At 41.3% G+C, this 16,495-nt stretch overlaps 1 protein-coding gene across 4 annotated transcripts in view; it reads left to right on the top strand.

Moving 5' to 3' along the window:
• The first annotated feature begins 284 nt into the window (after positions 1-284).
• Positions 285-16,495, top strand: part of ptprda (protein tyrosine phosphatase receptor type Da) — a 254,753-nt gene continuing 238,542 nt past the window's right edge. For 3 of the 4 annotated variants that reach the window (XM_077544513.1, XM_077544514.1, XM_077544512.1), the window contains exons 1-5: positions 285-354; positions 635-715; positions 1,526-1,696; positions 1,809-1,926; positions 2,027-2,066. The gene's annotated coding sequence lies outside the window, so the exon portion shown is untranslated. The remainder of the gene's footprint in view (positions 355-634; positions 716-1,525; positions 1,697-1,808; positions 1,927-2,026; positions 2,067-16,495) is intronic. The other variant, XM_077544515.1, reaches the window with a different exon arrangement.

Genomic DNA, 16,495 nt, shown 5'->3' with positions numbered 1-16,495 from the left:
TATCTTCTTAATGTTGAAAATTGCTCATTGTGTCGCCAGCTGTCAAGCAACAACAAAATAGGTAATGATGATTTTTGAGAGATTGCTTTCATAATAATGTGTGAATGCGGACAAAGAACATCACAATACAACATTAAGAGCTATAATATACGACAGCATGCAACATATACAAAGAAAATGAGAAGATTTGTGAGTATAAAATAATTTTAAACTCACGTTTCACATGAGAATGTGTAAATCCCGATCCAAGACTCCATGCCGGTTCTTCCTTCCGCTTTGCTACTAGCATCATAACACCTGTTGCAAAACAATTAGCACGGCGTTGGAACACGTCGGTTTGTTTGTTTGCTGCCGGTAAGTGACGTAAATCCTGTTTTGTTGTACATGTGTTAAATTAAAATAAATACATACTGTCATTGTTTTGCGGGCGCTTTTGTCACAGCTTCTTGTGTACTCGACTGGTACGCATACTTTTAAATGCAAATGAAAAGAGTGAGGACAGTAAATGTTTGACAGGCCTGGACAAAGCCACCAGCACAAACTATTTTACGCAGTTTTTATTATGTTTAGTATATTATTATGTGTAATAGTAACTTGTTTGGTTGAGCTAAATTTTGTTTGGTTTTCCCTGTAGTGTCATTCAACAATTAAGCTGCAGGTGGCAGTAGTTATTCAGAAATTGCTGCGCCAACGGCCGCCATACTTAACGTTGACGGTAAGTTGGAGGAGACAAAACAAGTGAGATTTTCGCGATTGTGATATAGCATGTTCAAATATTACATTCATGATGTAAGACAATAATGACAGTAGATGTTTATATTGTATTGTATTATCACAGTATTGGAAGATATTTGGGCTTCGGAATTCTTGCAAAAAACAAACAAAAAAACTTTACTTTTCTGATTTTTTTTTACATATTCATCAATAATAGGTAATATCCTATCAAAGGTTTGATCAGCTCATCCTACAGGTCAAGGGCATTGATACAATATTCAACTACAGCCCTGTAGTGCAACTCTGTCACTCTAAGAGTTGCAATCCCGGACGAATGTTAGTTTTTGCTCATGTGTAGAAGCTAAGTAAAGAGAAAAGACAAGACAAAAATGGCATTTTAGAGGGTACTCCAGAAACTATTTTCAAGGATTTTTTTTCTCGTAGCTTTTTTTTGTTGTACATTTGGTCTCAGAACAAGTAAAATGTACTCAGAAACTCCATGTTTTAGTGTTTTGTGTGTGGATTATTTAAAATTTGATAGGTGGGATGTAAAATGCCCTCCAATTCCGCAATGGCTCATTATTAACTAATGTCCACTATCAATGGCACCTCCTGTCTTTTCTTCAATGTCCATAAACCACCAGGTAACACGCAAAATAATACATTTTAATATTCAGTAGGGACATGTATAACATTTATAGTCTTTTGAATTTACCGCTCTAGCTTGCCCTCGTGTGGTGTGAGTGGGAAAAGCTCTCGCTCACTTTCTCTCCTCACTTACACACACACGTTCTTTCTCTCTCCCTCCAAGCCCATGAGCTGTGTGAGTGCCTGCCTCTGTGTGAGTGTGTTTGTGTGTGTGTGCGCGCACTGGTGTAAATCTGACAGCGCACAGCGGCTGCGTTTCCTCGGGAAAAGCGTGTTTTGCTCCCTGCCCGTCTTCTGCTTGGCGCTCTCATCCAGACAGTGCTAAAGAGAGCAGGTACCATGTGTCCGATGCGCCTATACATATATATAGATTTTTACTTTTTCCCCCTGATCATCCCATGATGTTGGACTTTTTGATGATGGCTAATGGATTTCTTCTTTTACAGTTTCAAAAAGAAAAAAAAGACAAACACATTTTTGGAATAAGAAACGCATTGCTGTTTTCTGACTTGGATGAAAGAGACTCCTCTGGAATTTCCTCAGGAATTAATCCTTCGAGCCCTGGTAAGTAAGACCTTTGGATGCGCTGATGGCGAGAGAATTCCAACATTGATCGTGCCAACTCCATCTCCCTAACCGCTTTCTCTCTCCCTTTCAAACGCAGTTACCGGGTGCTTTACCGTTCAACCGCTCCGGCGTGTATAGTAAGTGAACACTTTTTCTCTGCGTCTTGTCATGTGCGGTGAAGTTGGGATGCGCGATGTTCCGCCATGCACATCCCTCATCATTTATACATCGCTTATGCCACACGCTGCCCTCCATCAACCGCTGATGAATTAAAAAAAAAAAAAGCAGGATGCAGCAACTGCAGCATCTTAATGGGGGCATGCTGGAAAAAAAAAAGTTTTTTTTTTTGACACTTAAAGCATTTTTTGGTATGCATAGCCAGTGACTTATTTGAAGCTTAAAAGGGTAACGGTGGTGTTAAAAGTGGAGATGGTAATGGCAAAGTTGATGATGAACGTGGGGAATGAGAGTATGTGTTGCGATAGGGTGCTGAATGAGTGGCGGCAACTTGCATGCCTACTGCTGCAAGGAAGTAAACAACACACACACACACTGACACCCGAGGTAGCTTTTTCTTCCATTAACCATAGCACCTGTTTGTTGCCTTTTATGGCATGAAAATGACAAAAGACAACAAAACTCCTTTTATTTTTCCTTGCCTGTTTCAAATGTGCCTTTCGGGGCGCTACTTGCTGTCAACTAAAAATGACATCACAGGTGCTCTCGGCTAACAACCAATCATGGCTCAACTGTTTTCAGGGCTTGGTCATGTGACGTTTGCGAACGGAGCCATGATTGGTCGCTACCCGAGCCTTGAGCACACATGACGTCATTTTCAGTCGACAGCAAGTGGCAAAATGTGTTTTTAAAGGTATTCATTGTACATGAAAAATAATGAAATTAGCAAATTAATTATAGCGAAAATATTAACTTCTTACTCTTTAATTTAAAATAAAATCCCTTTAAACGGATGTATCTTCGCAGCTCACACGTATGTTTAGGCATATAAAAGACGATGGACGAAGTAGGTTGTGCAAGTGATAATCAGTTGACAATTTTTAATCATGAGTTCTTATTAACACTCTTCTCTGCAGTGTGTCAAATTGACAAGACGTTTATTTTCACTTTACAGGAACTTAAAGCACTGTACAGTACTTGACTCTTTCAGGGAATATCATGAGATGTCATTGCATCATTGAATTTCCCAAAAAGTCTCCGTTCAAGAGTCAAATCATGACTGACATTTCAACTTTCCTCCCTGGCAGTGGAGTTCATATTTCAGCATACGCTGACAAACTTTCTGCCTTTTTTTCCCTCTGTGCTACATGTTATTTAAACTTAACTCTCAAGCCCTTTTTTTGAACAATGTACCCGTGAGGACCACCTTGATGGAGGTCCACGGCTTAGAGATCCAAGCATCCCAGCGCCGTTGGGATGCTTTTATAATGAGGCTGCACAGTCAGATAATTAGATAAACCTGGCACGGCCATTGTTTCAGGAAGCCGTTGATCTGTCCTAAAATAACGTGTCCGTGCCTGCCAAAGTGAACAAAGACAAAAACACACTGCCGCTCATCTCATGGTGTTCCATTTATTTATTTATTTTGCCAACATGTGTGGCTGCCAAATACAAGGCCTTCCTCCAATTTTTTGAAGAGAGGGAAAAAAAAAAAGCATTGCGCCCCATAGTCTGCCTAGCAACAAGTTTCTTTGGAAAAGGTTTTGCGAGGCATGCTTGCCTTGGAAATTATTTTAAGATAATATATGCAGAGTAGTGCTAATGAAATGAATGCAAATTAACACATCTGTTGGTGCATTATTATTTTTTTTAATGACCCGGCAAAGGAGGGTAAGGTTAGTTTGCCATCTGAACAGCCTGATGGGTGTGTCTACCGTTATGGTTTCTATATAATACAGAGTTAATGCTTCTGGATTCAATGTGATTAAAAACAGTTGTCGCTGCATGTTTTTGTATTTAATTGATTTAAATGTCCTGTTCTTATTTTTATGCGGGTTAACCGATAGTTTGTCACCAATATGTGTGTTTTATATTTAATACGGAGTGGTGGTTCCATTGACTAAATTTGTGTAATTATGACCTGCTGGCAATACCGCTACATGAATTCTGCCCAGCAACAAGTTCAAATTCAAGTAGTTGTGTGTTCATTACGTGAAAAAAAAGTATGTTTAAGGGCCGCTAATTATTCCACTAAAAACGCTGACGATGGATGTCATACAATATTTAACGTCCGGGTGCCTCCTTGTTTAGTCCTACTGACGCTTTTAGTGTGACATATGTGTATGAGAAACCTTTTTTTCCCCGCAAATCTCTAAAAATGCTGCGCCCACGAAAGCGGCTCACATGCACTTGTTTACTTGTATGGCTCTACTCGTAAATCAGACGCTTGTTAAGTTGCGCTACGACAATGTTTGCCTTCCGCAGGAGACGTGAACGCTATTAAGCTTGATCTATGTGATCCAGCCGCCGACTTCTCCCCAATTAAAGGATCCTTTCTTGTATTCCGGCCAGTGAGTGCAATGCATATGCTGCTTCCCTCTCGCTATATAAATTCCGCCGCTGCTCTGACGGGTATGAAGGCAGCGAGGAGTAAGGCCTCTCTCTGCACAGCTCGAAGCCTGGAACCGAACAAGAGAAATCAATTAGACTCTACTCGGTTAGCATCTAAGGGAATAGGAGCATGGAAAATGATTTCAGAGAATCCGAGCATTCTGGGGGAATAAAAGCGACGTAAGCAGACGGAAAAGTGAGTGTGTGCACAGTCTGATAAAGCAGGATCTGGAATGTCCATTTTAAATCGATACACAGACTTTCTTCTTTGGGAGATCCTGGCTCAATGTATAACTGGGAAATTAGGGCATTGCTGTTTAGATCAGAAATCTCCTTCTATTCAAAGGATGTCGGGCCATATTCTCCCATTCGTATGTTATTTTATATGCGACCAGACGTTTGACTCACACACCCGCACGTACGCCGGGAATGGAAATGGAAACGTGGATCTTTCTGGATACTTTGGAATGTCATTTCAGTCAGTAGAAAAGATAAAGCACAATTTTGAAAATACTTGATGTAGCAGATGTGTAATCGGCCAGTTGGGGTGTGTGGGCCGATATGGCTACGTTTACACTTAGAAAGAGATTTAGTTTTTTTTATTCGTCAATATTCTCCGACAGTAAATATCATTGCAAAACCGTCGTAATCACCTACTCACGGCCCCTTTTATCAACTCAATAAAAGATGTATTTTTTATTCAGTCTCTGTGGCCAGGCGCTACGGTACCCACCCTAAAGCTCTCATAGTGGCGCCCTTGAGCATTCAGAAAGAAACAGCCCTTGACAGTTGTTTCACTGATCAACTTGAAATAGGTGGATAAGTCGATAAGAACAGGTCACACAGGACTCGTGCCCAGAATTGGACAGAAAGTTGGCCACTTTGTTTACAGCAGCCATTTTGAGCAAATTACAGGGCTCACACGTTGACAAACTGACTACAAGAAATTCTCGCAAATATATGATTGGTTAGAGGTCTCACCCTAACCCCTTGGATTGGATTAGATTTTTAATTATCAGTTTGTCCCATGGATTGACCAATAGCTTCACTGTCATGCTGGTGGTCAAGATTTTCCTCAGCATGTTTCATCTGCAGTGTTGATAACAATTTGTGATGGATAACAAATTGAGGGATTAATGATGATAATGACGTTTTTTTTTTTTTTTTTTTTTTAAACCATCAGAATATGACAGAAAACAGAAAGGCTGATTGTGGAGTGACAGTAATGGGAGATGGGATTTCTATTTTTTTAAGGCTTAGAACATTGCAATCCCCCCCTAATCCTGTGTGTACAGTGAGCTGAAAGTGAGCACACATGTAAACACCCCCATCTCCTTCTCAGCCAGCCCTGCCGGTGCTTCGGCGCTCAGCATCATGGGAGAATAACAATGAGGGATTGTGGGAGAGCGGGGATCAGTCTCCCTCGCGACGCTTAGGCCATACTGGGCTCGTCTTTATCTAACACCCTGGCTTCCAGAGCTCAGTTCTGCTAGTTTGGAGCTGACAGACCAACGGTACTGAGGAGGAGCGTCTTGGTTCTCCAAACACTCTACCCCTTCTGCTCTTGTTACATGGCATGCCTTGTCATCTAATTTCGCACCACTTGTCGAATTCGCAGCATGGTCCTCTTCCGCTTCATGTTCCAACAAGGGGCAGGCTGGGATCTGTCAAAACCTTTGAGCACACAGAAATTGCTTTGTTCCGTCTTTTCCTTTTTATTCCGACTAGTAAATCCACTTTCTGAGGTCTCAGATCCTCACCAAATGTCCCAGACATACATATGTGAGTAAAATGATGTCTTTTAAGTATGCTGGACAAGAATCGCTCATTTGAAAGACCTTTTTGGCTATTTTTATTTATTTAATTTATTTATTTATTTTTCTGGAGAGCTCAGTATGGTTCATTCGGTAATTTTACCGATTTGACATGTCATCCTCATTGCTCTCTTTTTTTTTATTATTATCATTTTTTTTTAATTTTGTATGTGCGTGCGTGCGTGTGAGTGTGTGTGTATTCATTAGTTCACCTAAAACCTATTAAAAAAATCCCATACCGTTCACCTAAACCGAACACTTCCAGCCAGAGTCGTGAGGCCGTCAGGAGACCCGAGGAAGGACCAAAGAAAAGAAGGAAAGTGAAATCCAGCACCGACCAGACACCACCCACCACCCACCTTTTTGGCTATTTAAGCTTTCTTTCGATTGCTTCCAAATTTGAACTACCTGTACAAAAAAAAGCACAAAATCTACACCGCAGCAACTAATATTGACATGCAATGTGTAAAAAAATACAGGTAGCTGCGAGTGTTGTAGGCATGCACTCCTTCAAGGTGGTGTAAATTTGTTATTCTGGATGAACATTTTCTAAAATAGTACCTAAAGAGTTATGCATATATTGTAGATTTAAAAAAAGAAAAGTTTCCATTCAATTGTAAGGCTTATACAACAGCCCTGGATAAAGGCCTCTAAAGAGTCTGGAAAGATCAGGTTCCCCCAAAGGAATACCGTTAAAAGGGGAATGTGGGTATACCCAAGATGATAGCAACATAATGCCTAAATAAACTGACAGGGGAAAAGAGAGGGGGTGGAAAGAAGATGAATGTGCCACAGCATTCCTGTACAAATAACTTGGATCGATGTTAAAATTTAATTTGACGCAAAGAGCCTTTAGGCAAAGTGCAATTCACGTCTTTTAGTTCCCCCCTGGGAACGCCATTCGGGTTGGCAGGAGATGGACAGACGACCGAGCTTTATGGAAAAAGGTAGCAGTCGTTACGCCTCCGGGGAAAGGGAACACCTTGCTTTCGCTCCTAATGTTCCTCCCCCCTTTGATTGGCTAATATGGTTAGCGCCATGTGTCCCTTATTGGATCATATCAAAGGTCAGAGGAGTCCTGCAGACGAATCAATCTCTCCGTCTGAGGAAGCGTGGAATTGAGGGTGAGACAATCCATCTAGTCGGGATGGAAGTGGGCGGGGAGATGGGTGGGGGGTGTATTGGGGGTGATGGCAGTCAGTGAGGAAGGTGAGATTGAGCTGTTGTCTTGGGGAATGTGATATCCTTTGAGAGTTAGTGTTATTGCTTGCAAGTGTGGGAACGATCCGGCTTATTAACTAACATGGCACCAGGCAGACATGATCTGTTAATGTGGTGCATTGGATTTTACACTAACTTAGTCAATAAGTATGTGTGTTAATAGAGATTTCAATTTACAGGATATACTTGTGATATTTTTCTTTGGTGTGTATTCTGATATATAAAATGCCTTGTCTCAGTAAAGTTTGAGAAATGCTTTTAGACAGACACAAAAACAAAACAAACATTTTAGACCTTCTGCGACAAATTTGCTTCGACAAAGTACCACAAAATTTAGATACAGGAACACCTCAGCGACAGCAGAGTTAAGGGCCAAGTAATCCACGGCCAGCGTTTATTGGTGGCTAAATCATGCAGCAATCCGTTTAATATGGTCCCTCTGAGTGTGCAATTAGTTCAATTAGCGTTGACCTCTCAGGTCGCCCGACATTAAATAAAACCCACTAGTATATTTACTCCATTAAGATTATAAGTCACTGTTTTAACAACTCACCGGTGGCCTACCCTGCAGACACGGTTGCAAAGGTTCAGCATGAGCTAATGTTTGCTTAGGCAATGAGATCTGGTGGCACCATTACTCCGGGCAAAACGGGACGGGAAAGAAAAAGTGCCTGCGAGAGAGCGCCTCTTCTTGTGGACAATGAGCTCACACTTCATTTGAAAATGATCAAATGGTATTTCGACTTGAACATCCGCTCGCCCGCTCCAGGCATCCGTGCTAATTGCAGACAGTCGGTGAAACATATCTGACTTGGATAGAGTGTGAGGGGAAGAAAAAAAAGAAAAGCCTGCAGTGGGAGTCAAAGCCGCCTTAGGCCTGAGCCAAAGTGTTTTAAATGGATTACACCAGTGTGTCATTGCGATTACACGCTCCTCGCAGGGACCACCACGACATGAATTAAAGTTTATGGCGTTACGGTACATCTTTCCATAAATTTTTTTTTCACCCTCTAATCTGCAATAAGTAAAAGAAAACCAGCTAAATAAACAAAGGACTTATTCTCTGGTAAAGATGGCAGTAATAATTGATTGTGCGAAATTGGTTGTGATTTAATCTTGTCTTAAAGTGATATTTGCGCACACTGCGCTGCTACAAGCAAGCCACTGTTTTTTTTCCATCTTCAACTAATTTTGCACCAGTTATTTTTTTGCATGTACTCACAGGGCCATATTCTCACATGCACGCAAGAATGAGAAAGCACTTGTGGCTGTGCAGATTGTCGCATCCACTTAAATCCGTCAATTAAGCACCTTCATGCCAGGTATTCTAGGTGGATCAACCCTAAAATGTGGCCATTCCCTGCCAAATTTGGCCTTGCATGCAGTACTTTTCCAAAAACGCGCTTCAGACTGTAGAAATGACGGGTGCACTGATCACAATTTGCTGGCTGATCACGACCTTTGATCTTCAAGAAGTCTCACATGTCCACCCGGATTTTTGCCAATCACAACTTTTTTTCGTCTCCATAACAACCAATTTACGCCTTCAAATGTTCCAATGTGACTTTTTCAGACTTCCGAGGAGGGAGATGAGATCGGTGGATGAGATTCGTTTTATTTTATGAGATCGGCCAATCACTAATTTCCCCCAAATTATGGAAATCGGGGCTAATCTCAATTCTGGCCGACCAATCAGTGACACTAGAAAGTGTTTTATTCTTTCTTAAAAAAAATAAAATAAATCATAGCATTATCATGCAGTATGCTAAAGTCATTCACTCCCAGCCATTTTCACTGAAGCAACCCCCTTCCCTCCCGTGTGTCCATTTCATTTCACATTTCATCTTTCATCAGGGGAAACAAAGGTATATTTGTATCTGTTTCCATTTTGCAGCAATTACCATTAGAATATAGCTAAATTTCATCAATATTCACATTGCTGGTGAAAACATTGGCAAAAAGAGCTAGTTTCAACATGTCCTTGGCTGGTCTCTTATACTCTGCTGCCACCTGCTGGCTGTTTTTTGTAATAAGTTATAACTACCATTGCTTTAAGCCATCTCTTCATGTCAGAAGCTGCATCATAATCTTCTATATGCTCTTGCGTAAAAAAAAGTGTAAATACATTTTGGGGAGTGAAGGACATATTAAAAACCGTGTTTACACATTTTTGGGTTTGAATGAGTTAACATTGGCATACACTTCAATTGAAATATACAGTTGAACATGAAATATGTTGACTTTACTGACCAGAGCTTAAATCATGGGCCCAACCACTTCACGTTGCTGCATAGACAGACTGAACAAACAATTATTAGGGATGGGTGAGTACAGGTACCAAGTATTGGTATGGGGTCCATACCTGATCTTATTTCAAGGTATCGGTAATCGTGACGGTGGCCAATGCAAATATTGCCTGCCCTCTTGTGTCCATTTTACAATCAGGAACTAGAAATTAGAAAAATAGAAAATTGCTATTGATTTCATGCAGTCTTAAGAAACAATACTATATACGGCTAGTTATGATGGAGAGCAAGTGCAGCACTGGAAACTCCACCCACCAATAAGCCACGACCATGAGAACATGGCCCATAGCACAAATGTGCCACCATCGCATTCAAGGCCATCCCTGAGCTTCTCCTCCTCGAGAGCCAGCCGGGTCTTAAAGGCCTTTCCGGGCTTCAATATCAGCGGACACAACCCTAATCACTGCACTTGTGCTGATGAGAATATGATCTTAACACAATGACCATTGTGAGCGCAGCGCAAATTAGCTCGTGGGCAGCGGGGGGCACAACGTATTTACGCTCTTCTTATCCATCTCCTCCTCGGGCTGCTATTAATCTTGCAGACCGAAAGAAATGAATTCATCCACAGAGGGATTTGTAGGGCTACGGATATGGATTACATTGTCTAACGTTTGAATTGGACTCGGAATTTATTTCCAGTGGAGTGAGATTAAATTCATCTGATGAGCGTATCTTCATTGCTCATGTCACAACTACCCATATATACCCATAGGAACCCAATAATTTTGTGCAAATTCAGATAAAATAGCAATGGAACACAATGGAACTCTAACTGCAATGTCTGACTCTCTGCTATGCGGGACAACAATAGCTTGTATTGTTTATACTTTTATGCCGATGGGGTGGAAAGACGGACAGATTTTTACAATTTCCTGTGAAGATTCCTATAGCAATGATAAAGGAACTGCAGGAATTTCTAGTTGTGTCCAGCAATCCACTTTATTCTTAATGTCCTGGCTGTAAGCGATATATGGTCTGATGATGTCAGTTTTACTTCATTCGTCACGAACCTTAAATTGCCGTGCTAATTTACAATAGACACAAAATAAAACCGCTGCCGGAATTTTTGTCAAGTTCCTACATGTGACAATAGTTGTCCATAGTCTTCATGTATCTAGTATTTATCTGTCTGTCTGTGTCTCTTTGTCTCTGTCTGCCTGCCTGTCTGTCTCTCTCTCTCTCTCTCAAAAATAATAAGAATACGCTGTCCGAATTTTTTTGCCCAGATCACACAATGCTCTTTTGTCAAGTAGCCTGCTTTATTTCCCCATTATTGTTATTATTTTTTTAAATGGGTTTATTTTTAAATTTCTATGGAATTTCTGGCATGGCATAGCAGTGTCCTACATGTGACAACAATCTCCCCTATTCTTCATTTCTATGAGCTAGAATTAGTGTATTACCAATGTATTGATAATTCTCCAGTAACCACAAAGAAGCCTGCCAACTACCACACGGACTAAGTGAACGGAAATGCCACACTTTCCGCTGACATCTTCATTTTCTCCCAGAGTGGTCCAACTTTGACAATTTCCAAGCCAATGAAGAAAATACATGGGGCTCGACAATCTGCGTTCTCTGTCGCGTCAGAGAAAACGTGCAAATCTCTCGCTGCATTTTCACGCTGCGTCGCTTCCACACTCGTCTTTCTCCTCGAAGCGGCTCGTTTGGCTCAAGCACATGACATACGGCAAGCATCGCGTTGTAAGGGGCGGGCAGGACGTAACATCCGGCATTTGACGTGGAGCTTGCTGTTTATCCCAGTGGGCAAATGAATTTTTCATAAACTGGCCCCGAGAGCTTCATAAACGGCGAGTGAAAATGAGTGAGGCGACGGGATGGAAGTGCGGGTGTTTTGTGTCCACGAGGATTCGCAGACACCTGGCGAACGGCGAGCGGCTGCCGCCCTGCCTCATTCATGGCCGACCCCGATATCCATTTAGCCCTTCTTTATGATTATCATAAAACGTGGCCTGTGTTTAAAAATAAAACGGCAGTACGGGCCGGTTCTTCCATTAGAGCCTGTTTTTACTGGAAGGGGCCAAGCGTGTCCCTCGGGTGGGACTGAACCGCTCTCCCTGTCCTCCGCAGTCTCTCCGCAATCAAGGACTGTGCTTAAGTGGATGGCTACGCTGATGCTGATGTTGGCCAAATGGTTATTCATGGCAGCGTTGGAGAGATAATACAAGTTGAGTGTTTCCTCACAGAGAGAGCATCCTTGAGAGATAAAAGCTTTTGTAACGCTTGTGCTGTTGCCAATATGGGGTGAAAGATGCGTGACACTGATTCAATAGTTCGGTTTGCCGCTCGTTCTGTCCACAGTCTGTCGGTCTTTGAGCGTTATAGAGGTGTTCTATGCAGGGTGGTGGCAAAGTAGGTATACCGGTTAATTTTCATGGGAAGTTAAGATGGGGAATTTTGAGAATATTCGAAATTGTAAGCATTTGGGAAAGATTGTGAGTTTGTCAGAAATAACTGGGAAATGAGTAAATATTTTGTTTTGTCAAGAACGGACATCCACGCAAAAATAATTAGTTTATTTATATATTTTTGGACGCAACTGAAGAGTCATTGTTTTCACTTAAGAATTCTAAATGGAACACACCCCTGTTGGTTTTTATGAATGGAATACGGAAAAGCAAACTCTCATTGTCATTTATAAAACAAACAAACATTGTTTTTATGACATTTAATCACTTGGGAAAATTGGTCCATTGCAATTTAATTATACAATTTCAAATATGTGAAACTTTGTTGGTGTCGTTTGGGTGTTTTAGGTCTTTTCAAGGCAGCACGAGAAATAACAAAAAAAAACACACAAAAAAAACCCTACAAACTCTGTGTCTTATTCTGGGAGAGTTTTGAGTCTCCATTTGTGCCCATCTTGTTTTCAGCATGGTGCTAATAGTAAGTCCAATGGAATAAATTGCCCACGATTGGTGACCCAACTGGTTTAAGCAGCCATTCTGATTAGCTGCCTGCGCAAAACTGCCTTCAAGTGAGGAGATTTAGAATGTAAAAACTACTTGCTCAGGAAAGGTGGGTTGAAGGGGGGTTGTCATGATATATGCAGTGAAGGGGGGCGGGGAGCTTGCAAATCTATTAGGGGCATTATGACAAGCGATCAATGTTGCTTCTTTATTCCCAATGACGCTCTGAAACAAATACACTCATTAGTGTTAATGCCACTCTGATATAAATTGCTTTATTTTTAGCCATGCTGCTCACTGACTCGATATAGTGGGAGGAAAAAGAACTATCTGGGATTTGTGGGGGACTATTTCATCAATTACCACCTTGACATTCCGGCTGTGTCATTGGTGGGAATTGTACTCATAGGAGATGCTTTTCCACAGGCCGACAATAATTGCACTGCTGCGCTGCAACAAATGACAGCGAGCACCTAGACAGCCCCCCTCCCCCGAAAAAAAACCAAAAAAAAAACCAAAACCTTGCTTGGCTCCCATGACAAATGGTCTGACGCCACACCTTCCGACTGGAAAAAAGCACGGGACAACATTCTGCTGCCGGTTGGGTTACACGGAGCATTTTTCCAGATCGATATCAGTCTGACTATGGCCATGTCTTTGTTCATGCCTCAAGCGCGCCTGCGGCATTCTCGCACCTTCAAATTCCTCACTCTAATAGGGGAAATGCAAAGACACACGCATATTCACATGGATTCTATTATTACCAATCATGATTAACATGTTGACTTACGTATGCTCATAGATATCCGGTATACTTTAGTCATCCTACACAGTAAATTTTGTAGAGTAAATTTGACTCTATTGACCTTTTGCACCGACGTCACGTGATCACGGCGGAATGAAATGATTGTTGAATGAAAGTGGACATGACCCGGAGCGACATAGTGTCTTAGCGACTGCTATTTTACAAATGAAAAGTTATTATTTCCCATAGAACTATGGAATCTACTACTTCAACCGAAGTTCACCTGTCAGTTGAAGTTGCACATTTAGTCGGGATTCATAGAGCGCGATATTTACTTAAGTTGGAGATCGCTAGTTTGAAAACAGCCCCTTACCTTCTGTCCCCTGCTGTTTTTACTAAGTTAAACAAATTGCCGACTTTGCAGAAATTCGAAAGTAGTGGCAAGCTACGCAGTCATTTCATGAATATGATTCCGGCCGGCTACAGAGTGAAAAAAACGGTCAAATGCACTTAATAGTTTTGAAGAAGATACATTTTAAAACTAAGACGTGTGTACGTGCAGTTAGAGCAGACCCTAACTATCTGGCTTCTTAATGTGATTTGGAACACGTAATTCGACACCTCTGTTATTAGAGTGTACGTTTACTAGTAAAATGGATTAACTTTGATCTATTAACCTCGCAAAAAACGATCGCTACAAATCCGTGAATACTTTGTGGGCTGCCAGTCCTTTCCGTTGATTGCTGCTATCCATCGACGTCTTCCGTCTTCATTAGTAGGTATGCGATTAAAAAAAGCAATATTTGGTTTACTCCCTTGATATGACCATTTTATGAGATAATTGATTAGATGAAGGACTTTACGCTGTACGAGATTCAATGATTACAATACAGGCAAGTAGTTCGTTTTGCCGTTCCCATGGGGGCGGTGACGTCACGTGCAGAAGGTCAATAGAGTGGGACCAAATAGACTCAGTTTTAGAGTGATATTTACACTTGGAAGAGAGTAAAATAAAGAATTGAAAGAAAAAAAAAGTCACTCAAGGTTTGAGGAACGGACTCACGACCTTCAGCTTGGGAGACAGCCGATCTACTCCCTGAGCCACGCAGCTACTGCTGTGTGTTAGTATATCACTCGTGTCAGCTGGAATCTTCGAAACTCCAAGAGACCAAAAACAATGTTTTCAGAGTAGTAGTATCTACTCCAATCCTTGTTGGAATACCTGACCCTTCACACACAATTTTGAAAGGTTTTTTGTACTTGTACATGCACTCTGGCTCCCCGCTGCCCCTTCCCTCGGCAGCTCCTGCAGCACCATTATAAAATGGTTTTGGCTGCGAAGAATGCCTGGCTTTGCTAATGTTAGCGTTACTCTTGTGCGAGTGCGCTCACCGTCGCACGCCATCAGAGGCCGGTTGGGGATGCGTAGGCTGAAATTAAGCAGAAAGAAAGAGCCATTAGTTGAGAAACGGGAGCAAAGAGGAAGGAATATATTTCAGCGGGTTATGAATTATTCAGCTCTCTCCTAAGACGAGTATGCAAACACATTATTGATGCTTTTGTGCTCGCATATCCTCAGTCTAGACATTTTCTCCCAATGTTTCACTTGCATGTGCAAGATGATTATGTACTCTTTTAAAAAAAATGTTTTTTTTATTCACTCTTGATGACCTGAAACACAGAACTCCGGCACGGTGATCAAAAAAGAAACGAATGAAACTTTAATGCTTTTGCTTAACATTTAAAATGTGAACTCCTCAGCATGCAGAATTGACGTGAACCCATACTTGGAATCAGACTTCACCTTCAACTTTAAAGTCATATTGTGACTTATGCAGATTTTTTTTGGTCACTATACTTTAATTGGATGTTATACACTTTATTATAACCCTTGGAAAGTTAATCTAAGAAACACCCGTGGAAAAACGTGTAGCTGGTGAACCTAATCATTATATCCATTTAACCACATTTTCCCTGGTTGGTTGGTCATGTGGCTTATTTTATTATTCACTCATGCATTGGTTAGTCTACTTGTCATTCATTAAACTAGGACGTGTGGCATAGGTCGGTCACGTTTGTTGCAATGGTCAATCAGTCAGTAAATCAAACTTTGTTTATAAAAAACTTGTTCAATAAAATGCAACACAAAGGTTTTCACATTATAACCCCCCCAACGAACCCCCCCCCCCCCTTCCTCCACGCACAATCAGTCTCGTTGACAATCATTGCACGCACCAGTGATTGGATGGTGAAGTACTCATTTGTCATACAAACAGTGGTGCCAATCATTATATCAGGCACCAGTGATTGATCAGTCATTGGGATTGTTATTCATTCAATCATTGATCAGTCAACATGTCAATCAATAAATGCAGCACCAGCGATAGGTCGGTCATGACTCTTTCATGCTGCCGTTGGTCAGTCTATTATTCTTAATGTTCAGTATTCCCTCAGGAGAATATTTTCACATATTACTACTAATAAAATAAAACAAGGCTTTTGAGAAATGCATAATTCAGCAGTACAAATGGCAGAATTAATCAATGGCAAAAATAACAAATACACCGTCTGAGGGCCATTGTTTCCTCCACTGAAGAAGCGTAATCATTCTAATCTTTTAGGGAGCAGCTCTGAAGTGCTGTATAATCCAATCAAGACTAAATATGTATACAGGGTAGATAATTTTAGCACTCATGTACTCCTGTTTTCCGGCTTTTTCATATTCTTCCTCATAATCGGAACGTAACCACAAAATGTTGGGTTCCGGCCCCTCCTGTCACAGAATATAAATTTTTACCCGATTTCAGCAGCATTTGAGGTTATTGCACCAGGAGAAAAGCCGGTGGCGCTGTTATCACGAGCTTTAATGCCGCCTCTCCCTGTTGAGCCCTTTGGGGTCCCAATTTCATCAGCGATATTACACCCCTCATTACCTTCAAAAAAAAAGGGGAAAAACGGTTGAAGACATTGCTCTTTATG

Source organism: Vanacampus margaritifer, chromosome 15, assembly GCF_051991255.1.
Source record: "Vanacampus margaritifer isolate UIUO_Vmar chromosome 15, RoL_Vmar_1.0, whole genome shotgun sequence".
NCBI classification, from domain to species: domain Eukaryota; kingdom Metazoa; phylum Chordata; class Actinopteri; order Syngnathiformes; family Syngnathidae; genus Vanacampus; species Vanacampus margaritifer.
The sequence above is the reverse complement of the archived record's forward strand: the minus strand, read 5'-3'. Positions and strand labels throughout refer to the sequence as shown.